The sequence below is a fragment of the Vulpes lagopus genome, chromosome 17 (assembly GCF_018345385.1).
Source record: "Vulpes lagopus strain Blue_001 chromosome 17, ASM1834538v1, whole genome shotgun sequence".
Classification (NCBI taxonomy): Eukaryota; Metazoa; Chordata; class Mammalia; order Carnivora; family Canidae; genus Vulpes; species Vulpes lagopus.
This window is the reverse complement of record NC_054840.1, coordinates 10163015-10178205: the sequence shown is the minus strand read 5'-3', so window position 1 is coordinate 10178205 and position 15191 is coordinate 10163015. Positions and strand designations below refer to the sequence as shown.

The 15191-nt window shown below is 32.9% G+C and overlaps 1 pseudogene; it reads left to right on the top strand.

Moving 5' to 3' along the window:
- Positions 1 to 14496: 14496 nt before the first annotated feature.
- LOC121477639 lies at positions 14497 to 14609 on the top strand (annotated as a pseudogene).
- Positions 14610 to 15191: the final 582 nt, after the last annotated feature.

Genomic DNA, 15191 nt, shown 5'->3' with positions numbered 1-15191 from the left:
AATGGGTAAACAATATTTTACTTAAATATATTTATATTAATGGATTTTAGTTTTTTCTAACCTTTACACTGTCAATGATGGTGATGTATACCACACTGCAAAATAGTTTTTCAATTTTGGGGTAAATTTCCTCAAAATAGACATCCAGAAATGAAATACTACATCAAAATATCTGACACTTTTTTTTCAAAAGGGACTCACAAGTAATAATTTGTATTATTATTTCTACTAGAACAACACTGGGCTAAAAATGCTCAAAAGAGAGTTCAACAGCTGACCACTGCAAAGGAGACAAGCTTTGTGCTATGATTCTTGCTAGTCATATGAAAAGCTAGAAAGATTAATACCACACACCTTTACGATGTCGTATTAATCTTTAGGACAATATTAATAAAACTTTAAACATCCACAAGATCAAAGTGATTAATTCGTACATTAATTTTCTGTTACAATAAAACTCATCATTTTTCAGAGGAAAGTAACAAAACCCAGAATTTTTAGATGCTCATATACAATAAAAGAATTCCTGTGTGTCTGGGTGGCTCAGTCGGTTAAACACCCAACTCTTGATTTTTGGCTCAAGTCATGATATATGGTCATGGGACTGAGCCCCACATCACGCTCAGCAAGGAGTCTACTTAAGGATTCTCTCCCTCTCCCTTTGCCCCTCCCTCCACTCATGATCTCTCTCTCTCTCTCTCTCTCTTCTAATATCAAGCAATTTATCTTTAAGAAAAAATAATTTATACACATGCAAAACTATTAGAAAATGACACAGTCACAATAAATAAATCAATAGATCAGGGCTGCCTGGGTGGCTGTCAGTTAAGCAACTGACTCTCTATTTTGACCCAGGTCATGATCTCAGGGTTGTTAGATCAAGCCTCACATTGGGCTCTGTGTTGAGCGTGGAGCCTGCTAAGTATTCTTTCTGTCTCCCTCTGCCCCAAACCCTCCCCCCTTAAGAAAGAAAGAAAGAAAGAAAGAAAGAAAGAAAGAAAGAAAGAAAGAAAGAGAGAGAGAAAGAGAGAGAGAGAGAAAGAAGGAAGGAAGGAAGAAAAGAAAGAAAGAAAAAAAAATAAAAAAAGAAAGAAAGAAAGAAAGAAAGAAAGAAAGAAAGAAAGAAAAAAAGAAAAAAGAAAAGAAAAAAGAAAAGAAAAATAGATTCAGAGATACACAAATGTTGGGTATGGCAAATGAGAATTTTAAAATAAATGTGAAAAATATATTTTTAAATATCTACAGAAGAACATTTATAGAATGAGAAAAATGATTGGAAGTTTTAGGAGAGCTATGATAATATTTCTAGAACTGAAAAAAATCAATTTATAGAATCAAAATTAATTAGGAATAATTGAGAGTAGATTAGATACAATAAAACAAAGCATTGGCAAATTTGAATGTTAGTCGAAAGTAAACAGGAAAAAAAATACTAACAAAAAAAAAAACCTTAAAAAATCTAGAATTCCATATCTACAGAAACTGTCCTTTTTTTGAAAATATAAGAATCATAAAGCAATTTTCTGATAAACAAAAACAGAATACATTTAACCTACAGAAAAATGCTCAGGGGTACTGTTTATACTGAAGCGAAAAAGATTATTTTACAGACTCCAGGTATAAATGGAGGAAAGTTACCATGGAAACACCAAGTATAAGAGAGCTGATAGATCTATATTAGTATCAAGAAGATAGAGCTCAAGATGAGTTATATTCCATAATGATAAATGATGAGTCATATTCCATAATGATAAAAAGGGCAATTCATCAAGATCTAACAATTTTACATTCCTAAACACCTAATAATAATCTCAGAATGTATGAAACAAAAAGCAATACAAATAAAGAAATAGCAAGTATATAATCAATTTGACAACTGTAGCACCCCATTCTCAGTAATTGATAGAACAAGTACCCTGAGTCAGCAAATATGTAGAAGATTTAAATAACGCTATAAACCAACTTTAACAAAGTGTTATAACATATTCTATCTGATAACTACAGACCACACACTCTTCTCAAGTTCATGGATTGTTCACAGTAGATCACATTCTGGGACATAAAACAATAAAATTCATAGAACTGAAATAGCATATTTTATAAGTATAAAAATTTCACATCAGAAATAAAAAGAAAAATATAAAGTCCAAATATTTAAATACTTATATGCAATAATATGCTTAAAAATAATATTGATAAGTCAAAGAAGAAATTGCAAGGGAAATTTTAAAAATCATTTAAATGAAATGATAAAACAAAACAGCAAAATTTATGAGATGCTGCTATAACAGTAAGGGAAAATTAATAATTTGAAATAGTTGTATTAGGAAAAAGAAAAGGGTTAACATCAATTATCTATTGGAGGAAAGGAATACTCCTCAGTTGATTTCTTGAGGCCAACATAACATTGGTTCAAAATATTATAAGTAGAGTAGATTATAAACCAATATAATCCATGAGCAAGATGCAAAAGATAAAAAATCTTTAAAATATTATCAAATCAAACATGACAATATAATTAAAAATTAAAAGATTAATATGTTAACTACTAGTAAGTGTTACTCAGGAATGAAGGTTTGGTTCAACATTTAAAAATCAATGTAAGTTAGACATTAAGAAAAAAGAACCTCATATGGTCACCTCAATAATTACAGAAAAATCATCTGTCAAAATTCTACACTCACTCAGTAAAAACTTTCTATAGAAAGAAACTTTCCCAAGCAACTGAAGAACATCAACCTACTGAAAATATATTAAATCTTGTTTTAATGAATAATTGTCTCCTAATATCAGGAAAAAAGTGAGGATACCCGTTTTTAACACATCTTCCCAGGGTTGTACTGTAGATATTAAAAAAGTAGAAAAGACTAGAAAAATACATTAAAGGCAGCATAGAAAGGAAAATAGCTAGAAGTAAATTTATAGAAAAATATGTAAGCTCTCTATACTTAAAAGCATAAAACACCGATCAGAGGAATTTTAAAAGACCAAAGTAAATGGAAGGATGTGGCTGTCATTGAGTGGAAGGCAATACAGCTTAGATGTCAATTCTCCAAATGTACCTATAAATTCAATGGAATCACAGTTGGAGTCAAAGTGTTTTAGGGGTCTTTTGGTAGACATTTTCAACTTCATTCTCACATTTATATTAAAGTGAAAAAGTCCTAGAATATCAGTTCCAAAGGAGGTAGAGCAAAATCTCCCAACCTTTAAATGTGGGCTGCACTTACTAACTTCCTTCCAAAGAGCACTGCATAAAAGAGGGAGGAAAGAACAAATTTACAGTGGAGAAATCTGATAGTCATTCCCTCATCCAGGTGATCCAAGTCAAACTGATGGCATGTGCTCTTGCTATGATGTGATGAGAATGGCACTTAACCTGACTAGTCTGCCTCAAAAATAAAATAAAATAAAATAAAATAAAATAAAATAAAATAAAATAAAATAAAATAAAATAAAATAAAATAAAATAAAATAAAATAAAATAAAATAAAATAAAATAAAATAAAATAAAATAAAATAAATAAAATAAAATAAAATAATAAAATAAAATAAAATTAAATTAAATTAAATTAAATTAAATTAATTAAATTAAATTAAATTAAAATAAAATAAAATAAAATAAATAAATAAATAAATAAATGGGAGCCCTTGGGTGGCTCAGTCGGTTAGTCCTCTGCCTTTGGCTCAGGTCATGATCTCAAGGTCGTGCAATCAAGCGCCATGTTGGGCCCCTGCTTGGCCAGGAGCCTGCTACTCCTTCTCCATCTGCCTGCTACTCCCCCTGCTTGTTCTCTTTCTCTCTCTCTCACGTCTTATTCTCTGTCAGATAAATAAATAAAACCTTTAAATAAATAAGTAAATAAATAAAACCCTGTTATAATCACGAGAAAAGCATCAGACAACACAAATGAGGGATATTCTACAATATATCTACCAGTACTCCCCAAAACTGTGAATATCATCCGAAACAAGAACAAGGGGGGTCAAATAACTTCTGTCTCCAGGAACCAAAGGAGACATGGCAATTAAATGTAATGTAGCAACCTGCATATTATACTGGAACATAAAAAGGACAGGGGGTAAATCTAAGGAAATCTTAATAAAGTATTAACTCTTTAATAATAATGTATCAAGGGCCACCTGGGTGGCTCGTCAGTTAAGTGTCTGACTCTTGATTTCAGCTCAAACCATGAGCTTAGGGTCCTGAGATTGAGCCTGGTGTCAGGCTCCACACTCAGGAGTCTGCTCAAAATTATCTCTTTCCTTCTCCCTCTGCCCCTGCCCACCACTCTCTCTCTCTCTCTCTCTCTCTCTCTCTCTCTCTTTCTCTCTCTCTTCTCTCAAATAGATATCTAAAATAATAATCATCATCAATATTAATTCATTAGTTATGACAAATGTGCCAGACTAAGGCAAGGTGTTAATAATTAGAAAATTTGTGAATGGAGTATATGGGAAACCTTTATTCTTTGCAACTTTTCTGCAAATCTAAAACTATTTTAAAATTCAAAAAGCTTATCTTTCAAGCTTAGAATATTCATAATAATCTTCAAAGAAAAGAACACTCTGTGGGATTTCAGGGTTAAGTATAAAGCTACATTAATCACATCAGTGTGGTATTGGCAAAAGGATAGATAATGGATCAATAAAACAAGTAGAGAGTACAGAAATACATCCACAGAAACCAGTCAATTGATTTTTGACCATAGTGCCTAGGTAATTAAATGAGTAAAATACAGTTATTTCAATAATAGTACTGAAAAAACTTGTTATTGGCATAGGAAAAAAAGTCATTATCTCAACCCCTACCTCATAACATTTAGAAAAATTAATTCAGTATAGATCATAGAACTAAATGTATAAACTTCAACTACAAAGCTTCCAGAAGAAAAAATTAAGAGAACTTCTTTGTGAGTTTAGATTAGGAATTCATTCTTCAGAATTCAAAAAGTACTAATTTTAAAAGGAAAATCTAATATATTCGACTTTTAAAAATCTGAGCCATCTGTTTTTGTTTTTTCAAAAAACACTTAAATGAAAGAAAAAAGTCATTTATAAAGTGGCATCAGGTACCTACTATAGCTGTCTGGCAAAAAAAAATGTGTGCGTAGATTATATAAGTTATTAATAATAACTTATTACAAGTTATTATTGTACAGGTTATTAATAAAATGCCACACTATAAAAAAAATTAACTGGGCAAAGAGTCCTGAGTGGCTCAGTCGGTTAAGTGAATGACTTTTGGTTTCAGCTCAGATCGTGATCTCAGGGTCATAAGATCAAGCCCTGCCTTGGGCTCTATGCTCAGCTCAGAATCTCCTTGAGATTCTCTCCTTCTTCTCTGCCCTTTTCACCACTCACATGCTCTCTCTCCTTAAATACAACAAATTTTTAATAATGTTTAAAAAACTGGGCAAAAATCCTCAATAGACATAAATGATAGTACAGAACTGGCTAATGACAACATGAAAATATGTTCCCCAGCTTTAGCTATCGAGGAAAAAGCAAATTGAATCTATAATGAGATGTAATCAAAACCCACTATAAAGGTCAGAATTTCAAAGGTAAAAATAGTAAATACTGTGAAACAACAAAAATTGTTGATAGCTTGTTTGTTGGTACTTACAGAATCAAACACATAACAATTACCCGGAAATCCCACTGCTAAATATTTACCCAGGAAGAATGAAAACACATCAATGCTCAGGACAAATTTATCCAGAATCATAAAGAAAATAACCATTATAGCTATTAACAGGTAAATGAATAAAAAAATAAATTTAGGATATCCATAAAATAGGAATAATATTCAGGAATGTACTATTGGATATAGGAATAATAGGAATAAACTATTGATGCATTATTTTAAGTAAAAGAAAGTGGGTTGGAAGATCTACATATAGCATCATTCGATTTACAGGATTTCTAACTCAACTAGGGTGATAAGACAAAAATAGTTGTCATCTCTGAGAAAAAGAAGGAACTGATGAGTAAGGGACATGAGGGGACTTTCTGGGGCAATGAAGTTCTATGTTTTGGTTAGGATGGAGACATCATATGTGTAGTCATAATCATATAACGATTTGTATGTGTCAAAATAATATAGTCATGTACTTAAAAACCTGTGTATTTTACTGTATATAAGTAATACCAAATTAAAATAGTACAATTATTTTAATAGTACCCTTGGGACGCCTAGGTGGCTCGGTGGGTGCGCATCTTTTTCTGACTCAGGGCATGATCCCAGGATCCTGAGATTGAGTTCCGTATCAGGTGCCCTGAAGGGAGCCTACTTCTCCATGTCTCTCAAGAATAAATAAAATCTTAAAAAAAAAAAAAAACCTACCCTTAAATGGTTTTTACTTGCATTTACGTAGACTGTGTCAAATACTTTAACTACATTTGTGTTCCAGTTTGTTCACGTGCATATATCTATTTTCCTTACTTTTTTCTATTTCTTAATAAGATATACTTACTATTTGGCTTACTATTACACATAATTTCCAGGTCTGTCGTTTCCATTTTTTTAGAGGGAAAGGCAGAGGGAGAGGCAGAGAGAGAGTCTTAGGCAAGCTCCCCACCCAGTCCGAAGCCTGTGGAGTCTGACACAGGGCACCATCTCACAACCCTGAGATCAAGACCTGAGCAGAAACCAAAAGTCATTTGCTTACCTGACTGAGCCACCCAGGCGCCCCTGTTGTTTACATTTGTAACTTTTAATCATGTTTTAAATCTTTTTGTTCATTTCCTATGATTTCTTCTTTTTTCTTGTAAGCATAGAAAGGTTATTCCTATAAGAGGTTTGGTAAATATTCTTTCCTAATACCTTCTTGCTATCCAGCATTTTTGATGTTAGACATGTTAATCCCCCTGGAATTTATTTCTCTTGTTGGAATAAAAAAATATAAATTAGGTTTTTTTTTTGTTCCATTTCTAGCCATGTGTAGCTTTTATCCATTGATGAATAAAGCAACTTGAATAAAATAAGGTTTTTTTTTTCTGGGCTATTTCAATTAACTTTCTATTGCAATGAAAATATCACATACTTTAGCTATCAAAATTGTATAACATATTTATATAAGAAAGAGTAATCCCCTTATTACTCATTGTTAGTCAGAGTTTTCTTCTATTGTCCCACCTCTCTACTCTCTCAGAATAATTTTAAAATGTTTTTAAAATGTTTTATCAAGGTAAGTAAATGCTGTTGTAAATTTCTTTGAAGCTGTATGAAATCTATACATAAATTGTAAATTCCTGATATCTTATAATATTCTTTATTCCACTTTAGGGATATGAGATATTTCTTCATTAATTATTCTCCTTTATGTAACAAAACAATATTTTATTTTTCCATTTATATATCTAGACTATCTTTACATAATTTTATGTTTGAGATGGAAATAATTTCCATTTTAATTTAATTACTTTTTGATGCTACACAGAAATTATGTAGAAGTTATGTCCAAATACCTATCTTATATTTAAAAATAAAAAGTTCCATGAATTTCTTGATATGAATTCAAAGTGTTTAATTGCACTTTCACTACATTTTGTATTGTTTTGTACAATATTTGTACAATATTGGGGGGCACGTGGGTGGCTCAGTAGGTTAAGTCTCCAACTCCTAATTTCAGCTCAGGTCATGACCTCTGGGTTATGGGATCTAGCTCCACAATGGGCTCTGCACTGGGCATGAAGCCTGCTTGAGATTCTCTCTCTCCCTCTCCCTCTGCTCTTTCCCACCCCTTCTCTCTCTGTGTCTCTGTATCTCTCCCTTTCTTTAAATTAAAAATAAAATATATAAGGATGCCTGGGTGGCTCAGCGATTAAGTGTCTGCCTTCAGCCCAGGGCATGATCCTGGAGTCCCTAGATCCAGTCCCACATCAGGCTCCCCGCATGGAGCCTACTTCTCTCTCTGCCTATGTTTCTGCCTCTCTCTCTGTGTATCTCTCATGAATAAATAAAATCTTTTAAAAATAATGAAAATTATATGTATATTATTGTACAAATATGTATATATTTGTACAATATCTGTTTTCAAAGAATAGTTAATTGAAATTTCTTTGATGATGAGTAAGTGATGTTGTGGCTAGACTCCCATATTCCACTGAATGCTCAATAATAAAATTATATTTGCAGGACTAATAATTAAATTTTAAGAAAATGGAGAAAACTTATAAATTTAGTTTTCATTTCTCTCCAAACCTCATTCACATGACTAGCACAACTAAATGCAGTTAGCTAAGAAAGTACTAATAATGGGAAGGTCACACCATAAGAATACCAAAGATTTTGAAGAGTTTCTGAGAGCTGGCAAATAGTAGTATCAAATCGGCTGAAATACTGGAACACAGTGAATCACAGCTCAGAACCCTGCTGTAGTTAAGGCTGTAGTTAAGCTGGGAAAGTTTTCACTTTCCAAAAAATCTACAAGTAGAGCTCGAAAAAGAGAGGGGAAAAAAATTAGGGACTTGAAAAATATGGTCCTAACCTACGCTCAGTGATAAGAGTTTTTGTTTGCTTGTTTGTTGTATTTTTGTTTTGTTTTGAAAGATTTTATTTTTTCATGAGAGACACAGATAAAGAGAGAGAGGCAGAGACATAGGCAGAGGGAGAAGCAGGCTCCATGCAGGGAGCCTGACGTGGGACTTGATCCTAGGATCCCAGGATCATGCCCTGAGCCAAAGTCAGATGTTGGATCACTGAGCCACCCAGGCATCCCAGTGATGAGGTTTAATACATTCTAGAGAAATACATTCTAACAAATCAGATAAATTTTCTTAGAAATCTCCGGATTTTCAGATGGGGCCCTCCCAATTTCGGCAACTAGGAGGAGAGAAAACTGAGGTCCTGCCTGCCTGAGGTGAAATTTGAGTTGTGATGGGGTCTACCCAGAGACACACAAACACTAGAAGGAAGGGCCAACAAAGGCAGATAGCAACTACTAAGCCACCTGTGTTAATCAAAATGATCATTCATCCCAAATAGGAAACTAAAGGGGATAAAACGCTTCCAAAATAAGAATCGATATGAACCTGAAGGAAACAAAACATCCTGGGGAAAAGAAGTACCTGAAGATTCTATTTAGTCTCTTCAAAGAGGTTTTTGTTTTGTTTTGTTTGTTTTAGAGATAATGCACATATAAAATAAATATTGAATGGTTTTTAAAAGAAAAAAAAGGAGAAGAATCCTTGGCAATAAAAACTATGATGGCCAAATTTTAAAAGTGAAACAGAAGAGTTGTGATAAAATTGAACTCTTTCAGAACCTCTAGAAAAGAGACAACAGTGGAGAAATAGGAAAGCAAAACTAAACTGACCATCAACTCAGGAGTCCTGATATCAATTAAAAATGACTTTTAGAACGAGAAAGCATGAAAATAAATTGGAGAAATTAACAAGTTAAGCATTAGAAGCAGTTTTTCCAAGTTAAGGGAAAAAGACAAATATTCATTTAAACTTGTTGAGTGACAAGAGGTACACAGCTAGAAATATCCCAATATATGTCAAACTATCAAGAATAAAGAAAATTTCCTAAAAATGCTCAAAGAAAAAAATACTGCCACCTACCAAGTAGTCAGTAATATCTAATACTAGAGGCCCAAGGAAGGAAAGTACTTTATCTCTAGAAATCTGTATCCTACTAAATTCAAATGAGAGAAAGAAGTAAAGAATTTCTTGTCATGACAGTATTCAGGAAGTTTTTCCCCCATGCGTCTTTATTTTTGAAAAAAAAAAAAAAACTTAAAAAAAAAACTTATGGATGTACTTTGGTAAAACAAAGAATAAGCCCCAGAGGAAGCTAATTAATCCCAGAGACAGGCTAATTAGCTCCACAAAGACAAAAAAAAAAAAAAAAATCTGAGAGGTATCATTGCACAGTTGGCCTAAAAATTAACTATCTAAAATATAAATAAGTTGAATTATTTTAATGAAATGATAAAAAAAATTCTTCACAAAGAATAAAGTTATTTAAAAACCTGAGAAAAATTTTTTAAAGTGCAAACTATGAAAGTCATAGGTAAATACAACATAATATAACTAGCAGGATTTTGAATATTTGAAGGAAAGAGGGAATTATTGATATTCATGTGAGATATATAAACTTAAGTGTATCTATGTCTTCATATGAGCTGAATCAAAAAATACTTCCAAGCATCTATGTCTTCATATGAGCTCAATCAAAAAATACTTCAAAGGTTAGTGATATTTAGGCTTCCAATACATTGTTCAAGCTTTATTTATTGGTATTAAATTTTCCGAAGAAAATAAAGGAGGAAAAACATAATAAGGTTTACCAACAAAATATGGTCTGGGGATCTACGGAAAATTTTATGACCTAAAACACTTTCCCATTCAAAATACATAGCAATACAGTATAGGAAAAAATCCTGAGCCAGGAAGAAGCAAACTCAGAAAAAAGAAATTTACTTAAATCACTGCATAAAAGAGAAGTGCTCGTCAGAGTCATAAGATCACTTTGAAACTGCAAGTGTCATCAGAAAAAATTGCAGAAAACTCTGATCAAATGGTTAGAATTTTAATAAGAAGACCTGACAAGAAAAAAGGCTTAGGACTTGCACAGTATGGGGAGATAGGCATAAGATTCTGGAAAATTTGGAGGCTCGCAAAGAGTTCAATAAAAACATAGGCCGGATGCTATCTATAAATGTACACAAAAAGAAAATTATTGACATGGGACATGAGTTGATATGCAAGTTTCCCTTTAGTGTCTGTAACCAAAAGACTGGCCTTGCATGAATTTAGCGATTGAATTTACATCATTTCATTTTACAGAAGTCCAGAGAAAGCAAAAGCAAATTGTCACTGTATGAATACACTCTCAAAAATAGCCTCGGAGAATTCTCATCATACAGGCCACATGAGCACTGGATTACATCTACAGTTAAAAAATAAGTAAATAAAAGGAAGCAAGTCATGAAAACAAATATGACACCAATAAGGATTTCAGATACCAAAAATACCAGACACAGTGCAAGAAAAAAAAAAAGTATTGAAAATGTTTAATGACATAATTTTTTAAAAAAGACAACAAAAGTACAAGAGAGGGCCAAAACTACATTGCAGTTTTGAAAAAGAACATTAATGTATTGCTGAAGTGCAAGGTGAAAGTTCAGAACTTCCGGTAGAAATGAAATCTGGCACAACCATTTTGGAAAACTGGTATTATCTAGTGATGTTAAAAATGTCAACACACTATCACTCAGCTCTCCCTATCCTACATGCACGTTTTAGAGCATCCTTGTACATGTTCACCAGAAGAAAAACACAAGAACTTTCAGAGCCATGTATTTTCATATTAAACAAACATGGAAACAACAAACAGTAACAGAGTTAAATGAATGAGTGCTAGCTGGAAGTAAGTTGATGCATAATTTTAATCCTTATTAGTCATATTCCCTTGAGAAAGTAACAGAACTCAAGAGCTCTTATTTTTCTTATCTGTAAAAGGAAGGGGAATAATAATATCATTTGGAATGCCTTCTTTATGCATTAGATCGAACATTCATTCAAAAAATACTTCTTTGAAGGATAATACTTTCTTGACACCATTCATTAATACAAGAAATCTATTAATAAATATAAGATACAAACATCCTGCCTCATGGAGCTACCATTTTTATTGTGTTTTATTTTGGAATTAGACATCAACAAAGGCATGGCATGATTTGGGTGATAACGAGCATCTAGAAGAAGGTAAGCCCTTTTTAACAGGGTAATCAGGAAGACTTTCCTGAGGAGATGGTAACTGGGCAGAGACCCGCCCGGCAAATGAGAACTGAATCCTGTAAAGGATTTGGGGAAAGAGATTTTTGGGAAGAGGGAACAAGTATAAAATCCCCAAAGTAGAAGGGGCTTGAGACAGTGAGGCCATGATAGTGTGAGTAAGAAAGAGAGTGGTGGAAGTTGAGATCACAGGGTTCGGCACAGTCCAGACATTCAAGGTTTTATACCTGTGATAAGTAGGTTCGATTGAAAACTAAGCTCATGGGGAGACATCTGAGGGTTTCAGGCAGGAGTGATGAGAGCAGTTTTTTTTTTTTTTGAAAAAAAATTATTCAGTAGCTGAATAATGAGATAATGCATAATTGCTTAGCTCAGATTTTGGCAAAAAAATAAGCACTGAGTAATCAATGACTATTATTGTTGTTAATTATATTTAACTGCTTGTGAAACAGTTACCTGATATATAAACAATTTATTTCTGAATTGTCTTGTCTCCACAGTTCACGTCTTCTCTGACAGTTGTACCACAGATACCACCTATTCCCTCTTCACTTCTACAAATTTATTATCAAGGCTGAAAGCAGAGTTGATCTGAAAGTTTTCAATGGACAATAGGGAGAATTTTAACTCTAAGAAACTAAAGCATTAGCTAATCTCCAGAGGGTCTGGGGAAACAGGAGGTCACCATATTGCCCAAGCATAGAGATTAGTGAATCCAGGGATAAATTGCTACATTACCTTAAAGACAACATCCATTAAGCTACTGTGCCCATTAAACTCAGATTAATGGCATGAGGCTAGCAGAAAGGAGGGCAGACAAGAAGAGAACTAGGCCTATTGATTTCTCTGCAAGATTGTAAATTGAATAAAATACTAGAGATGAATGGTTCTAAATCGCCCATGTTTACTTACACAGCATCTCTACACATCCAATAGAACATCACTTTGCTTACCCTAACCAATGCAGAAATAAATGTCAAGGGCTAGGCATTTTTAATTTCCTCCCTCATATCTAACAGAAATTGTTTTGCTTAGGGGCAAGTCTGATTATCTATCATAGCTGGCAATTCCTAAAGCTTCCTTTTTGATAGTTTATCAAAGGGAGATTTACTCTAAAAAAAAAAAAAGCAGTATGTTTTTTGTTTGTTTGTTTTATTTATCTTTACCATTCACCCTCTTTGTCTTTTTCTGACCTGAAATTATGCTTTATCCAAAAGCATTTATTCTCAGACTTCACTACAATAAAGAAAATTTTATCAGTTGCCTTTCTTGAAATCTATTATTGCCTGATTGGTTTTATGAGTAAGCCGTCATATTAAGGATATGCTTTAAAATCAATACAACATAAAAGATATCATTTCTATTTCCATTTTGACAAATGAATTATTAGTTATGATACAGAAATTATCACCATTACTTATGCATATTTAGTGAGGCCAAGATGGACACATAATGCTAACTTAAACTCATTGGCTTATATATAAAATTTAATTCTGTCTTAAGTTTGCAAAATCCCAGATATAAATTAGAGTGATTTTCATATTAAGTTCTACTGGTTCCATGGACTACCCCCAAAACTGGCTGTGTAAAATGAAGAAAAGCAGTGATCTAAGAAGCAAAATTCCATTTCATTGCCTATGCGTAAGACAATACAGTTTTCTTTCAATTCATTTGAAATACCAAGATTCAGGTAAGATTCTTCATGAACAAAAGATTCAACCATATATAAAAAGGACAGAATTTAAATATTATTATTATATATTTTACAGAAGCTAGAAATCATCTGTGATAGTACGCAGATCTAATGAGGTTCCTTATGCGATATGACTATCACAGACCTTAAAAATGACCTTGTTTCATTTTAGCTTGGAGCTTGGCCAGAATTTAACTGTCTATGACTTTTAGTTCCATTCCTCTTTTCTAGACACATATCCATATACACACACACACATATACACACACACAAATTTCATTTAAGAGATCCATAAAATTGTATTAATATGGCTTTAATAGTAAAGAAATGTATTATCTCATGTATGTACACCATCCCATGTATATATACCATGCCGTATACCATATCTCAGGTGTGTATACATATCATGTATGTATAATTAGCCCTAGAATTGGTTAGTCCAGTGATGGCATCATCAATAAGTGAAATTCTTTGCACTTTTCAGTAGATTACTATCATTCCAGTGAGGACCTCAGACTAACATTCCTCATGATGACAGGTGGCTATCACAATTCCACATACCGTATCACATTGGAAGGAGAGGAGAGCATCTCCTTTCATACTTCTTCTTTAGAGTAAGAGAGGCATACTCAGGAGTGCTCCAAAATTTCCTCAGGCATTATTCTGTGTTATCAAATACCCATTCCTAGACAAAGTATTGGCAAGGGAAATGGAATTGCCACAGCCTAGTGAAGCATATGATCATATGAGAATGGCAGATAATTGGAATAAAATTAGGGTTCTATTAAAAATTTTGAAAGACTGGAGAGAGTTATCTATAAATATTAAGTAGACAAAAAGTAGCCCATTAAACAAGTATAAAAGTAAAGTTTTTTTTTTTTAAAGATTTTATTTATCTATTCATGAGAGACACAGAGACACAGGCAGAAGGAGGAGCAGGATCCATGCAGGGAGCCTGACATGGGACTCGACCCTAGGTCTCCAGGATGACACCCTGGACTGAAGGCGGCGCCGCTGAGCCACTGGGGCTGCCCAATATAAAAGTAAAGTTTATTGCTTCTCGGCCTTTTGGCTAAGATCAAGTGTAGTATCTGTTCTTATCAGTTTAATTTCTGATACGTCCTCTATCCAATATAAAAGTAAAGTTTAAGTCATTACAACATTCTTCCAGGAAAGTTCTAATAGTCCATTAAAATAAAATTGGGATATAGGATCACGATCTCTAATCTAATAACTAGTCTAATCAAATAAATTTTAAGAAAGCATAGAATGTATATCTCTGTTCATAAAGTTAAATACAGAGCTGTCCATGATTAATATCCATTTTAAATATTAATTATATTCTCTGAAATAAGCAGTAGCTTAGAATAAATTTTATACACACACACACACACACACACACAGATTCTGGCTTCTTTGGAAATATCTTAATATTTTTTTCAAAGATTTTATTTCCCTCATTGATGCTGCTCGTCTCTCAGCAATAAAACATACATGATATTACATAAAACCTTTTGGCAAATAGATTTTTTAAAAATCAAGAATGGAATAGAAATAAACATAATTAAGCATGTGTTTTGTCAGTTGTTTATTTGGGCTGCATTTGGCTTCCTAAAATAAATTCTCCACTAAAAAACTTCGGAAGCTGCTTCTTCATTTTCTTACACATGTTGTCAAGAATTGTTAAAAAGCCTTGATTCTATCTAACTTACATTCAAACAAGATAACCTACCAAAATTCCATAGAA